This window comes from Phalacrocorax carbo, chromosome 7, assembly GCF_963921805.1.
Source record: "Phalacrocorax carbo chromosome 7, bPhaCar2.1, whole genome shotgun sequence".
Classification (NCBI taxonomy): domain Eukaryota; kingdom Metazoa; phylum Chordata; class Aves; order Suliformes; family Phalacrocoracidae; genus Phalacrocorax; species Phalacrocorax carbo.
Genome location: NC_087519.1, coordinates 44,804,368 through 44,817,206, shown reverse-complemented (window position 1 = coordinate 44,817,206; position 12,839 = coordinate 44,804,368). Strand labels below are relative to the sequence as shown.

General features: G+C 38.3%; 1 protein-coding gene across 1 annotated transcript in view; it reads left to right on the top strand.

Annotated features, from left to right (window-relative positions):
• WWTR1 (WW domain containing transcription regulator 1) overlaps nucleotides 1-12,839 on the top strand; it is an 82,306-nt gene that overhangs the window by 35,704 nt on the left and 33,763 nt on the right. The gene's annotated exons all lie outside the window — the stretch shown is intronic.

Sequence of the window (12,839 nt, the reverse complement as noted above, 5' to 3'; positions counted from 1 at the left end):
GGGTCCATGCATGTAGGGTAATTGTTTCTAAAGCTAAATATAATTTCCATTCAATTCATATATTAAGTTTTGCATGCCTGTGACTGCAAAACATAAAGGTTACTTAAAAAAGAATGATAGAGCTAAGATTTTTAAGAGGTTGATGATACTAGACTTTTACAGATGAACAAGACACTGTGAGGTTAGTGAAGCAGTTCACAAGAAATACTTCACACTCCAGTAGAGTTCATTTAGCCTTTGAAAAATCTCAAAGTACTATGTGGTTTAACTGGAAGAATGGGTAGATTGGCTTTTCCAAATGTTGATTCCATCTACATTATCATGAAAAATCAGTGAGTTAATTCCGGTACCTTTACACTTTCTTTTTTAATGCTATATAACTCCACCTGGCAAAGAATAACTGGGACATGAAAAAATGGCAAAGCTTAAAATAAATTTCACTTGAAGTGAACTGCAGGTGGAAAAATAGCTTTTACAGTATCTTTAGCAATGTCATATTTAGGAAAAAGGCTATAAAATTTTTACAGTATGAAGCCTGGAAGAAGCATTTTTTGAAATATTCAACATTTGGTAAAACCCAGGGAGTAGAAACAAAAGCTATTTACAAGAAATTTTCTATCAAAACTGTTTGGAGCTAGAAACATGATGTCTCTAACAGTCAGTGAAAACCAAACCAGACTCTTCCATACTTGTTATCTGTGAATAATCTGAATCAACTCTTTCCCAGCTCGCTCAAATATAGCAAAGATTGTGAAGACCCAGCCAGAGTTTATAGTCCAAGAAAAAGGATATTCATTCTGATCAGGGAGAATACAAGATATATGTTGCTTTTTTTTTAACCTTTCTGATGTAAGTTAGCAAGAAACTTGAGATTTTAGTTTGTTTATTTCTGCTTCTTAGTAAGGGGATTTAATTCCTCTCCAATCTACAGCACATCTGTTTGGTTCTTTCCTTTGTAGTAGATAGGATCTTTAAAACAATCGGCACTAAATGCAATCTAAAGCTGATTTTGTGCAGTTGTGAAGTCAAACCCAGTGAAAGGGACTTGAGTGTGAAATAAGTTTAAAAGTAGAGCAAAGGAGAAAATATTTAGGAATTTTGAGGGTGCTCACAAGGCAAAACCATATAGGATGTTCCTTTCTGTGGAAAGAGTTGCAAAAAAAACCCCCCCGAAACCTAGCACCTTGTCTGCTAGAGGGAAGTTGTTTGAAGAGAGAGATAGGTCAAGCCAAAGCTAGGTAAGCAAAGGGCATGGGGAGGGGAATTAAATGATGAAGTACTGTGAAATTGGCTGGGTCAAGTGCACTAATAGTTCTAAAATGGGAAGTCATTTTGAACTGAACCTGGAATAACAGAAAACCAGTGAAATGTTTGCAGATGGGACTGATGTGGTAAGAGACACTGTTGTATAAAAGGTACTGGGAAAGATGAAAGCAAGCTACTCTATTTGAATACCCTTCTGTAGGAGAGGAAATGAGGGACTGTCTCAGCGGTGGTTTACTGTCTGCCCTCGGGCAGCTGTCAAGTTTTTTTAGAGATGCATGAATGTACCAGGGCTGATGTGTACAGTGAACAACTGACATTTATTGTTTGGTGCAACTGAAGATAATGCTAGTAGGTACCACCATAATGAATGAGTATGCTAACACACATTTCTCAGCATATGCAGGATGAAGTCTTGATTTGCTCTTGAAACTCACTATTTGGTTGGGTTTTTTTAAATATGAATGTACTGTATAAATCTTTTCTCAGACCAGTGGTTGTTGAATATTTGAATTAGACTGAAGTTTTAAATAAATTTAATTTAGAAAATAATAGGAAATAGTTACATTACAAACACACTTCTATTTAGCCATTGCCTGTTGTGTTGTGAGGTTAGTCCTCTAAGTTCCTTTTGGGCAGGGAGTGAGTGACTAAAAATGTAAGGGGTGCAGTATCCTGAACAGCCCCCAGCTTGTCTCGTAAAGGAAGAGACAACAGTAATAATACAGGTTCCTTTCATCTCTGCCATAAGTCACCTTATTAAAGAAAGTTGCTGAAAAGTAGGTGAGAGGACTTTGCATCTTTAAAGGTAAGCAAATGCAACTGCTTGAGCCTGCAGTTACCTCCTTATTCAGGGTTCTTTTTAACCCATGTAATTTTGTGAATCTGGATTATAGTGCAGCCCCACAAAACTGTGGTGTAACTGAAGGAGGGGGGCAGCAAACTGCATTTGGACTCCAGGGATGAATGTCCTGGGACATTGTGCTCTGGTGTTAGACTAGCTGTTGGGGGGGAGTTGCATGCAGGTCTCTGCTGAAGGCCTTACCTCTGGAAAGTGTGACATTTTATCTAGCCCAAGGTAACAGTCCATGACGAAATGTGTGAAGATTTCGTGCCTTGACCAATCACTCCAACTTTTGTACCAACCCTTAAGCTGGGCTAAATTGATCCAATATATTAATAATTATTTTGATGAGGTCTGTTTTTAGTCTGGATCACTTTGCTGGTTTTAGTTGATGTCTGTAGCCTAAACCAGTTATGCCAACTGAACTGAGGAGAGAAGACGGGAATGAGCAAAGTGCAGAACTGACTGTGGCATTGTGTCTGGCCTTATGAAGTGTACTGCAGAACAGGTGATAACTTTAAACTCCACTGAATTGTTTGTTTTAAAGGGCTGAATGCTTAGCATCCTTGTGAGTTCAACCTCTACACAGATGAAGGCATGAACGAAAATGAATGTGAATTTTTATTATTTCTGCTAGTTGTCTTCAGGCTGTGCTGGGGCCATGCTGAACTGGTGGTCATGGTGAAGGCGGGCTGCTTGTGTGGCTTGTTGTGGGTCATGGTCTCTCAAGAATCCATGGGCAGCTGACTTGTGATACTAATGGTTGCTTTCATCAGGATTAGAGGGGGCCAAAATTACTAGCTCCTACTCAGGGGAGAAAAACTATCTTGCCTTGTGAGAGCAAGCCCTCCTTGAGAGCATGGTCAGGGCCACTGGCAGGGCAGGAGGGGAGAAGCCGTTCCTGTAGGTACTGGGAGCATCTCTGGTTTGTGTTAATAGATTGTTTCATACCAGCATGTTTTAAAGTGAGTTTCTAAGGCACTGAAGGCTGATACACCGTTTCTCTTCTGCTTCTAGATCCTTCATGATAATGGTTACTGAAATACTGTGTGGCTTGGCTCTGGCTGTAGTTTTACCAGAAATTGCACTGCAGTAGTGTGAGCAAGCTCACACAATAGACTGGGAAGTTGTGCCCCCAAGGTAATTTTCTTAAATTTAAAAAACTTTCCATTGTATAAAAGTATATCTGCCACATCATGCATTGTCAGAGCACTGTGAATGGACTCTTACTTGAGACAAACTTCCTTTTTTGTCCCTTTTTTGTTTACAAGGAACAGAGGGACAGAGAGAAAAAGTTAGGCAATGATTTGGCTCTGCTTGCAGAGATGTAAACAGATTTCCCAATGTTTAGCCATGGTGGTGTAGCCGGAAGCAGATGACTGGACGTGCTCCAGCCCAGTGTGAGCTGTTGCCCTGTTTGGAGCAGTTAATGAGTCAGAACATGAGGGCTGTTCTGATGAGTCATCAGCTTCCCACTTGCCCTGAAGCAGCTTTACTTTGATGTGGCTCAGTTGCAAAATCCACTCTCTCAGTCCGTGTGACAGAGTCCTGATAAAGGACCATGTACAAGTACTACAGTGTTAGCCAAAAGTTTGTGTTATTTCAGTTGAGATCGCACTTACGGTATAATATATTTCAAATTAGTTCTTTCTCCTCAGTTCCCCTTAGACCTTTTTAGATGAATAGTTCTGAATTTCCCAGTACTAGTAAAAAAAAATTAGAATAGTTCTGAAAATAGAACCCACTGAGATACATTTGTTGTTGGAGCTAGTACAAGCAGAAGGAGAATTAGTATCCTTCATGCTGCTGCTTGCTCTTTTAAACTAACTGAGCTGTCTTGGCAAGGCTGCAGTGGAAGTCAGGGATTAGAGCCTAGCAGTTAAAAAATGCAGTACACAGCAGTAGCACAAATTCTGAAGAATATCAACATCTCAAAGTGGGAAGCAGACACCCAAACAGGAAGTGTTCGACAAAAAACTAAGGTACCACAGGTGGAACAGAATCAAAAATGCCTAGTAAAGTACTGAGTTGTTTAGATCCGAGCTTTGCTTTAATTTTTTTCTGATGGTTGGCCACCATTAGGTACAATTTACCACTTATGGAGCTTCTGTATTGTAGGACCTCATGGGTGTGAATGCTGTGATTTGGGCAGCTTAGGGGCAGTGTTGATAATAGCATGTCCTGTGTTGTACTTGACAGATACTTGGTGTATCTCAAATGAGTTGTAAATATTTAGGTTCTCCTGATTTCAGGGGGAACAGTATTAGCCCCCAGATAAGTATTCCTGAAAATCTTATTTTCAGCAATTCTTGTTTGTTTATGAAGACATCCCATTAGTCTCTTCTGTGATGCAGAAATAGAAGTTAAAATTAATGTCTCTTCCTACCCTGATTACTTATGAATGAAGTCCTTGTTGAGAAATTATTTGCTGTGATAGTAGGATTGATAATAGTAAGAAATGCAGTTTGCTTCTGAAAAACTTGAAAGTGAGAATTTGAGTGTGTATTTGGGGGCTACTTTGTCATGTGTTTGAATATTCCTCAAATAAGGATCTTATAAAAACAAGTCTTAAGTTTGTTACATGTCTACATAGCAGTTCTCTCTACTTTGTAGTGAAGCTTCAATATTATAGGTTAGGCAAGATACCTTTAAAGTTTGGGACTCCTTCTCTTTGGATTCATACATATGTAATGGAGACACATATCTTCAAAATTCATAGCAAAGAACTGTTTCACTAATTATTTCCCAAACTCAGTCTGTCTCTTTGGACAATATGTGTAGGTGATGAACAGGAAATGGCATGCAATGGAAGAGGTAATGATAGATATATAACAATAGTAGACTATAATAAAAAAGCTAATAATTAGAGATTACAGCACTCATAAACAGTCTTTTTGAGAATTGTTCTGACATTGAGTTTCAGCTTCATCTCTGGTTGAACAATCAGTATAGTAATACTTGTTAAAGAAAGTTTATTTAAATGTGGTCAGCACTTTTTATTCATATAGATTTTTATCATGTTATTGTTCTATCTCCTATTTTCCTCTCCACTTGCCTTAAGGGGGGGGGGAAATGAAAGTAAAAATGACAAGAGAAATTGAAAAATATTATAACTTTGGAGCTATTTTATGAAAAACTTCAGTAAATGAAAATGTGATTATCATTTACAGGAAATTATACAAAAATTAAAAGCATAAACTAGCAAGTATAGAAAAATACTTTTTTCTTAAGGGAAGTGAAAACTTGAAATTTATAGAAGCAGTATATAGCTCTTAGGACTGAATGAAAGAAAGATGGTTTTGTGGTATTTATTAAGTATTAATTTAGACAGATGTAATTTAACAGGTTATCTTTATGTATAGATGCTGCTACATCAGAGTTAGGTGTATAAAGTGATTTATAACAATATAATTCCATTGATAAAGTGGGTAAAACCAGCATACAAGTCAGTGCCTCAGAGGACACTTAGACCAGGGTTTAATGCAGTAATACCTAGTTGTCTCAGTGACCGTGGAACGTAAGTGCTTAATCTTTGTCCAGTGCCAGTATAAAGCTCAGGTGTTGGGAGGAGTAAAAATTTTACTGTCTTCCAAGCAAGTCACCCATGTAGTACAGTGTAGCAATGAAGGCAAGATTTCTAGCCTGTGTTACTTGCCTTTGTCTGAAGCTTTGTTTTCTGTCTCGTTGTAGGCTATGTGATATATGCCAAGAAAAAAATCCTTCTGGGATTAGCAGTTCTGGAAATAATAAAACAAGGAACAGATGGATTGCTACAGTCCCAGATAAGGATATTTAGGGGTTCTCTCCATAGTGTTTTTCTTTCTTGCATACAAGTACACATTTCAGAGCTGAATAAATAGTCTTCATTACAATGAAATTTCACACGTACGAGTGAAATGATTTTTTTTTTCCAGGGTTGAAATAAACAGCGGTAAAAGGGTGTGGTTTTACAGTCAGAAATGCTGCTCCTCTGCCACTATGGTTCTGAATTGCCTCTCCCTTCCTCATGCAACCATACAGCTGGTTGGATGAGAGTCCAGCAAAAACAGAATTGACAAAACAGAAGAATAAGAAATTAGTATTAGCCATAAGGATTTGCTTAGCCTGATCTGGCAGACTGCACGACTGCAGGATCACTGCTGTTAGCCCAGGAAGGATGGGGATGTGGGACTTTGGCTCTCGGTAGCAGCAGGGACTTGGGTTGTCCTCAGCCAGTCATGAAATCACGGCTTCAGTCTGACTTACTCTAACATTGGACTGTGTCATACTTTTTTAAAAAAATCCAGCCCTTTGAACGGTCCAGAGCTAAATGCTACTCTTACTGCTGCTCATTGTGACTAAATCTGATGTGGCTGCTCAACACAGTGTGATTACTGAACATTTCTGACAGGGTTATGAATGGGAGCCACCTGACATTTGGTGATTGTAGACTGGTAACTGCCTTTGAATTGATTTTGATAATGAAGGTCCTGAATTTTAGGACAGCATTCTGCATTGTGGTGTTTGAAATCCACCTGTAATGTTCAAGTTTTAAGGAAAGACCTTTAAGGAAAATGAGGCTGTTCTGAATTGAACTTTGTTAGTTCTGATACTCAGGAGACTGTAAGAATCTAAAAAGGCCTAATTTCTGTCACTGATACATTTTCTTTTATTCTCCTGTATAAATAAAATGATATTGGGCCAAAATCTGTTATCCCAGTATAAATCCAATACATTTCAAGTGGAATGAACTGTTACCTGCTTCTACAAAGTTTTAACATAACCTGTTCTGATACCCAAGTAGAAATGAACTGGGGGGGGGAAGGGAAGGGGAAGCTTCTCTGGCCTGAAATCAAGCCCTTTATTGTAGAAACTTAGTGCTGATTTTAGGGAATTGTTCGGTTTTCAATCCTACTATCTTAAGTAAGCATTGTCTAATGTTTAACAGCCTTTTCTTCATTAACTGGGTAAAACAAAATTGGTTTAGTGGTCATAGTAATAAATTCTAGTAACAACCAGCCATTACTTGGTCTTGAATCATAATATCAATGCCATATTTGAGGGCTCTGTTTCAGACACTCAGTCTGCATGTTTTTTAATGAAGAAGATATGTTTGTACACTGCCAGGGTGGCACCAAGAAGTGCAAGCAAGGCCACTCGTGGATCCTGGCTATGGCTGCTGAGAAGTTATCATGTTTACGCAGAAAATTCCTGTGGTTTGTTTTGTTTTGTTTTAAATGCAGTTGGATTCTTTAAGCTCTATGTTCCTTATGGTTTTTTTGGATAAATTTTTCAGTTTTTCTGTAAATTAAGAAACATTGCTAAATAGTTGTCATTGCCCTGCTTCTCACATGTGTAATTAAAGTACAGATTATTTTCTCCAGGAAGAGGATAAAAGATACTGAACAAAAGCAGTATTTGTTTTCAGCTACAGTTTTGTGACTGGTTGCTTTGCATAGCGATTTGCAGGACGTTTTTATCTTTTCTTATGAGAACTTTTATATGAGAAGAGGCTTTATGAATTTCTTAAAACTTAATATTTTTAATTTGCAACTCTTATTTCAAATTAAAAAGGAGCAGATCTGCAAGGCAATAAATATACATTCTAGAAAGATATTAACTTAGAAAATACTTCCTTGTTTATTGATTCTAGATTATGTGTTTCTTCATGTTTTGTGCTGGCTTAGTGCTGACTGCCTCATTATGTCGATAACTAAGAAAAGACACATACTTCAGGGAAAGCAAATGCCAGTGTTCTTCCTCATAATCCTTTGTAGGCAGGACAATTTAAGTGGGTATATTAAAAAAAAAAAAAAAAAAGGGGTGGAAAATTGTCTCAGGTATGATGTGGTAAAAAGCTCCTTTGTAGAAAGAACTATAGCTCATTTCATCCTAATTTGGTGATCAGAAACCAGGGTTTCAACAGGGAGTGTTATTCCAAATGTGTTTCTAAAAGAGTAACTATTGCTTGGCTCTGGCTTTTAAAGTATATTGAGGATAATACTAATGTAATACTGTTCTTAAGTTTTTTTCAAAGTCATTATTTGGACAAGAATTTGCTGAGCTGATGATAATGTTTACTGTCAGCACTATATAAACTGTACTGCTGAAGAATATTTTTAATTAATTCTGTTACCTAAACTCGATATAATTTAAAATTTTTAAGTTTCAATAAAGAAATTGCAATGACCCTGTATTAAAAGTGCAAGACAAAAAAAAATCATAGCTATTGTAGTAGACTGCCAACTGCAACCAAGCAGTCCTGCTGCCGTGCTCTTTCCTAAATATCTGCAATACTGTGAATATGTGCAAAATTAAAAGGGTATGACCCACTTCCCACTGGCATCTGTAGCAAAAATTCTGGTGAATTCAGTGTTCAAGGGTCAAGGCCTAAATGACAAATACCATATTTTGATCAATGTCTACTTTCACTACTTGCTGACATATTTTGCAAAGAATAACATTATTTTTGCTTTTCTCTATGCTGCATTTTGCATAAAGTAATAACAGCATTGAGATATTTAGTTATAAAATACTTTGAGTTAAAAATTAATACCTTTCAATGCTTACATGGAAGTAAATGTCAAATGCGAAAAAGAAGGTAGCAAGGAAGAAACACTGCGATAACCCATGTATATTCCAGTGGTTGGCAAACTTCAGTTTGAAGTTTCCTGGTCATCTGAGTTTCTTGGGCTGGTTTCTTAATTCCACTTCTCTCAGGAGTTAAAGGGCCTTTCTCTTGAACGCATCCCTGAACATGGTATTTCAGAACCTTTTGAAGATGCCTCTTCAGGACTGGAGAAGTGGAGCAATTTGCAAATTATAGGATAGTTTGGGTTGGAAGGGACCTTTAGAGCCCATCCAGTCTGACCCCCCTGCACTGAGCACGGACATCTTTAACTGGAGCAGGTTGCTCAGAGCCCTGTCCAACCTGACTTTGAATGTTTCCAGGGATGGGGCATCGACCACCTCTCTGGGCAACCTGGGCCAGTGTTTCACCACCCTCACCGCAAAACATTTCTTCCTTATATCTAGTCTGAATCTACCCTCTTTGAGATTAAAACCATTACCCCTTGTCTTTTTGCAACAGTCTCTACTAAAAAGTCTGTCCCTGTTTTTCTTATAGTCCCCTTTAAGTACTGAAAGGCTGCAGTAAGGTCTCCCCGCAGCCTTCTTTTCTCCAGGCTGAACAACCCCAACTCTTTCAACCTTTCTTCATAGGAGAGGTGTCCCATCCCTCTAATTATTTTTGTGGCCTCCTCTGGACCTGATCCAGCAGGTCCATGTGACAGTCCATTTATTCAGCAGGAGGTAGTGCAGGAACAAAGTATGAATGTTTTGAAGTCAGCACTGGCTATCTTTGGGCTACTGAGTAGAATAGAATAGTTCAGTTGGAAGGGACCTACAATGATCATCTAGTCCAAATGCCTGGTTGCTTCAGGGATGACCCAATGTTACAGCATGTTATTAAGGGCATTGTCCAAACACCTCTTAAACACTGACAGGCTTGGGGCCTCAACTACCTTCCCAGGAAGCCTGTTCCAGTGTTTGGCCACCTTCCTGGTAAAGAAATGCTTCCTCATGTCCAGTCTGATCCTCCCCTGATGGATGTAGCTTTGAACCGTTCCCAGGTGCCCTGTTCCTGGATCCCAGGGAGGAGAGATCAGCACCTCCCTCTCCGTGTCCCCTCTCAGGAAGCTGCAGAGAGCTTGCCCCTCAGCTTCCTCCTTTGCAAACTAGACAATCCCAGAGTCCTCAGCTCATCCTCATAGGACATGCCTTCCAGTCCTGTCACCAGCAAAAAACCCTTGATATACCTGTCCTGGGCCACCCGTGTTGCTAACAACTCCCTGGTGATACAGACACCGCTGACACACAGCCATGCACCACCAGGGCTGGTTCTAGGTGCTGGTGGCGGTGTGTCGTGATACAGCCATGACATCACCAGAGCTGGTGCCTGGAGTTAGTGCTGCATCACTGTGACATGGTTATTGTCTTCCACCATTCAGGCAAGAACACACAATTAAGTAATTAACATAAAAATAAATAAACAAATGAAATAACAGCTGGCCATACTGAGGTGGGAAATTGGGTAGCTGTAGCAACAATTTAAAGAACAGGATCTCAGCAAAGGTTAGAAAAGAAGTAAAACCAGCAAGTCCTACCTACTGCCCAATTTTAAAGATTTGTGTGGTACTTACTGCTGAGATTTGTGGGTTTGAAGACGATTCTGGAAGAAAAATGCTTGTCCTGTTGACTGAAGGTAATATTTCACAACTTTGGAATTAAAGCCATGTCCAGTGCCAAGCCCTGCACCCATGAGTGGCTGACAGTGCTGAGTGTGATTCAGCATGAAGTGCAAGACTCGTGTCTGTCCTTCCCTGAAACAAACCAAAGATTTTGCCAGAAACTGTTTTGTGCTACACACTTCAGTTGCACACTAAGGTGAAATGCATGGATTAGCTTCCATCTGCTTGGTTCACTGAAGGCCATTTCATACAGCCTCTTCAATTGATGGGACCAGAGGCAACGGGCACAACACAGGAGGCTCCCTCTGAACATCAGAAAATGCTATTTTACTGTAAGGGTGACTGAGCACTGTACTGGGTAGACTTGTTCTCTTTTCCCAAATACTTAAAACTGAATGATCATCAAAATCTTAAGTACAAATTCTCATAGGTGACTCTGCATGTGTCCATACCTCTCACCTGAATAAAAAAATTTTGTTGTCCTCTAATGCCCATGAAATGTGAGAATGATACTGCTGAAAGGAACTTCGATAACAACACATAATTTTGAAGTTGACCAGTTCTAGTGTGTCTTTTCATTAAGAGCACTTCGTGTTATTGCTCATTGTACATAGTTGGCAGTTCTAGTTAAAGGTTTCAGATTTGTAGTTAGAGTGAGGAATATGTTCAAACAAGTTACAGATTGCTTAATACAAGTGACTTCATAAATGCTTTAACTTGTGCTTCATGTTTTCCTAACAGGAATTTGTGCTTTCAGTTTTTAGGGGTGAACATTACAGGAAGAAAAGTCTGATATAATTTTAACCTTTTTGCTTAAATTTTACAATGTTTATATGTAAAAAATGCTTTAAAGTGAGAAATGTGTTTTGATATAAACTTCCTCAAAGCAGTATTTATTTAATCACTAAAGCTTATGCTTAAAAACACAATTCTCACTATTTGGGGAAAAATCTTTTCTATTATATGTTGGTATTCCAAAACTCATAGCTTTGATTAATTGTAGCTTCTTTATTTTAATTACAATGCCAGAAAAACAAACCAATGGAACTTTAATAAAAATGCTTTTCATCTCATTTAGCCACAATTAGGACTTAACAGAAAACATTGCCCAATTTATTGCTGTAGCAGCATCTTTCATTCAGAATGCCCTTTCTTAATATTGGAAGAAGATCATTTAACTGAACTGGATACAAGAATGCTTATATTTGAAAAGTAAAAGTAAAAAGAAGAAAAGCTAAAATACAATAAAAGTTGACAGTAAGGGGAGAATAAAGTGTTTTAATGCTTTTAATTGTGTGTGGTTTCATTGTGAATGATAACAGACATGTTCTAGAAGCTATGGAGAAAGGAAGTGACTCAATGCTTAGGCTGAGTTTTAGACAAGCATCAAAGTGAAAGTGTGATCTTCAGTTACAATTTTGGAACTGTACATTAAATGTAACAGGAGAAGAAAATGGCTACGGACTAAATAAAGATGGTATCGCTTTTTTCCGTTCTTTAGAAAGTGGTTCAGGTTGTTGTTCTTTTTTTCGTGTTTGTAATTCACATTATTTTTGGTAATATCAGAGACTTACTGTAAAGAGTTTGGGTGTGGTAGCATCACAATAGACGGAAACTTGCTTGTGAAATAGTACCGGTGATCAGCTGAGTCTGAAGGTGTGAGTGGCCACAGTAGTAATGGTAATGCTAATAACTTAGGTGGAAGCAGCAATGATGAGCTTGAGACTGAGTTCAGTAAAGGTGATGTTAGACTGTGCTTTTATGAAAGGTATATTGGAGTGTGGAAACACATAATATTTAAATTTTAATCCTTCTTTACATGTTAATCTTAAATACTTGTCTCTCTCAATTTTTTCTAGCGAAAAACAAATAGAGGAAAAACCCATCCAAGACCAGCCAATAATCAATAGCCTGGTTAGTTGGTTGGGCAGAAAGCTGGACATGGAACCAGGCAGTCCCTAGACAGATACCAGACTATTGATTGCTTTAAGAGGGCTCCTTTTTCTTTTCTTGTTTCAAATAGACTTATAAAATCTGTGTCCTGATAAGGTTCTTTCAAAACTGATGCATTTCAGTGAAAACCTTCAGCTGCAGCAAAACCACAGTTTCTTCACCACTATATTCTGTGGCAAAAAATATATTACAGAATCACACTTATAGTTAGCTCTCTATAAGATCTCATGCAGATCCATGCACTACTCCATAGTTTTCAGGGTAATATCAGGTACATGAGAGTTGACATGAGGACACAATCTGCCCCTTTCAATAATGAGAATATATTCTGATATTCTTGGAGACCTACAGACAGACTAGTTTTCATGGTGTGGTAAGGAACAAAGCAGTTGGATTTGGCAAGACAAACACTTGTCTTTTCAAAACTCAGCAAAATGACTATATATTGCTGAATGAAGAGCAGCCATATATTTGAGTATTTAGAAAAAGACTGATAGGATGAGTAAAAAACTTTTGGACAATTAAATAATGTGGGAGATGAGTGTGTATTT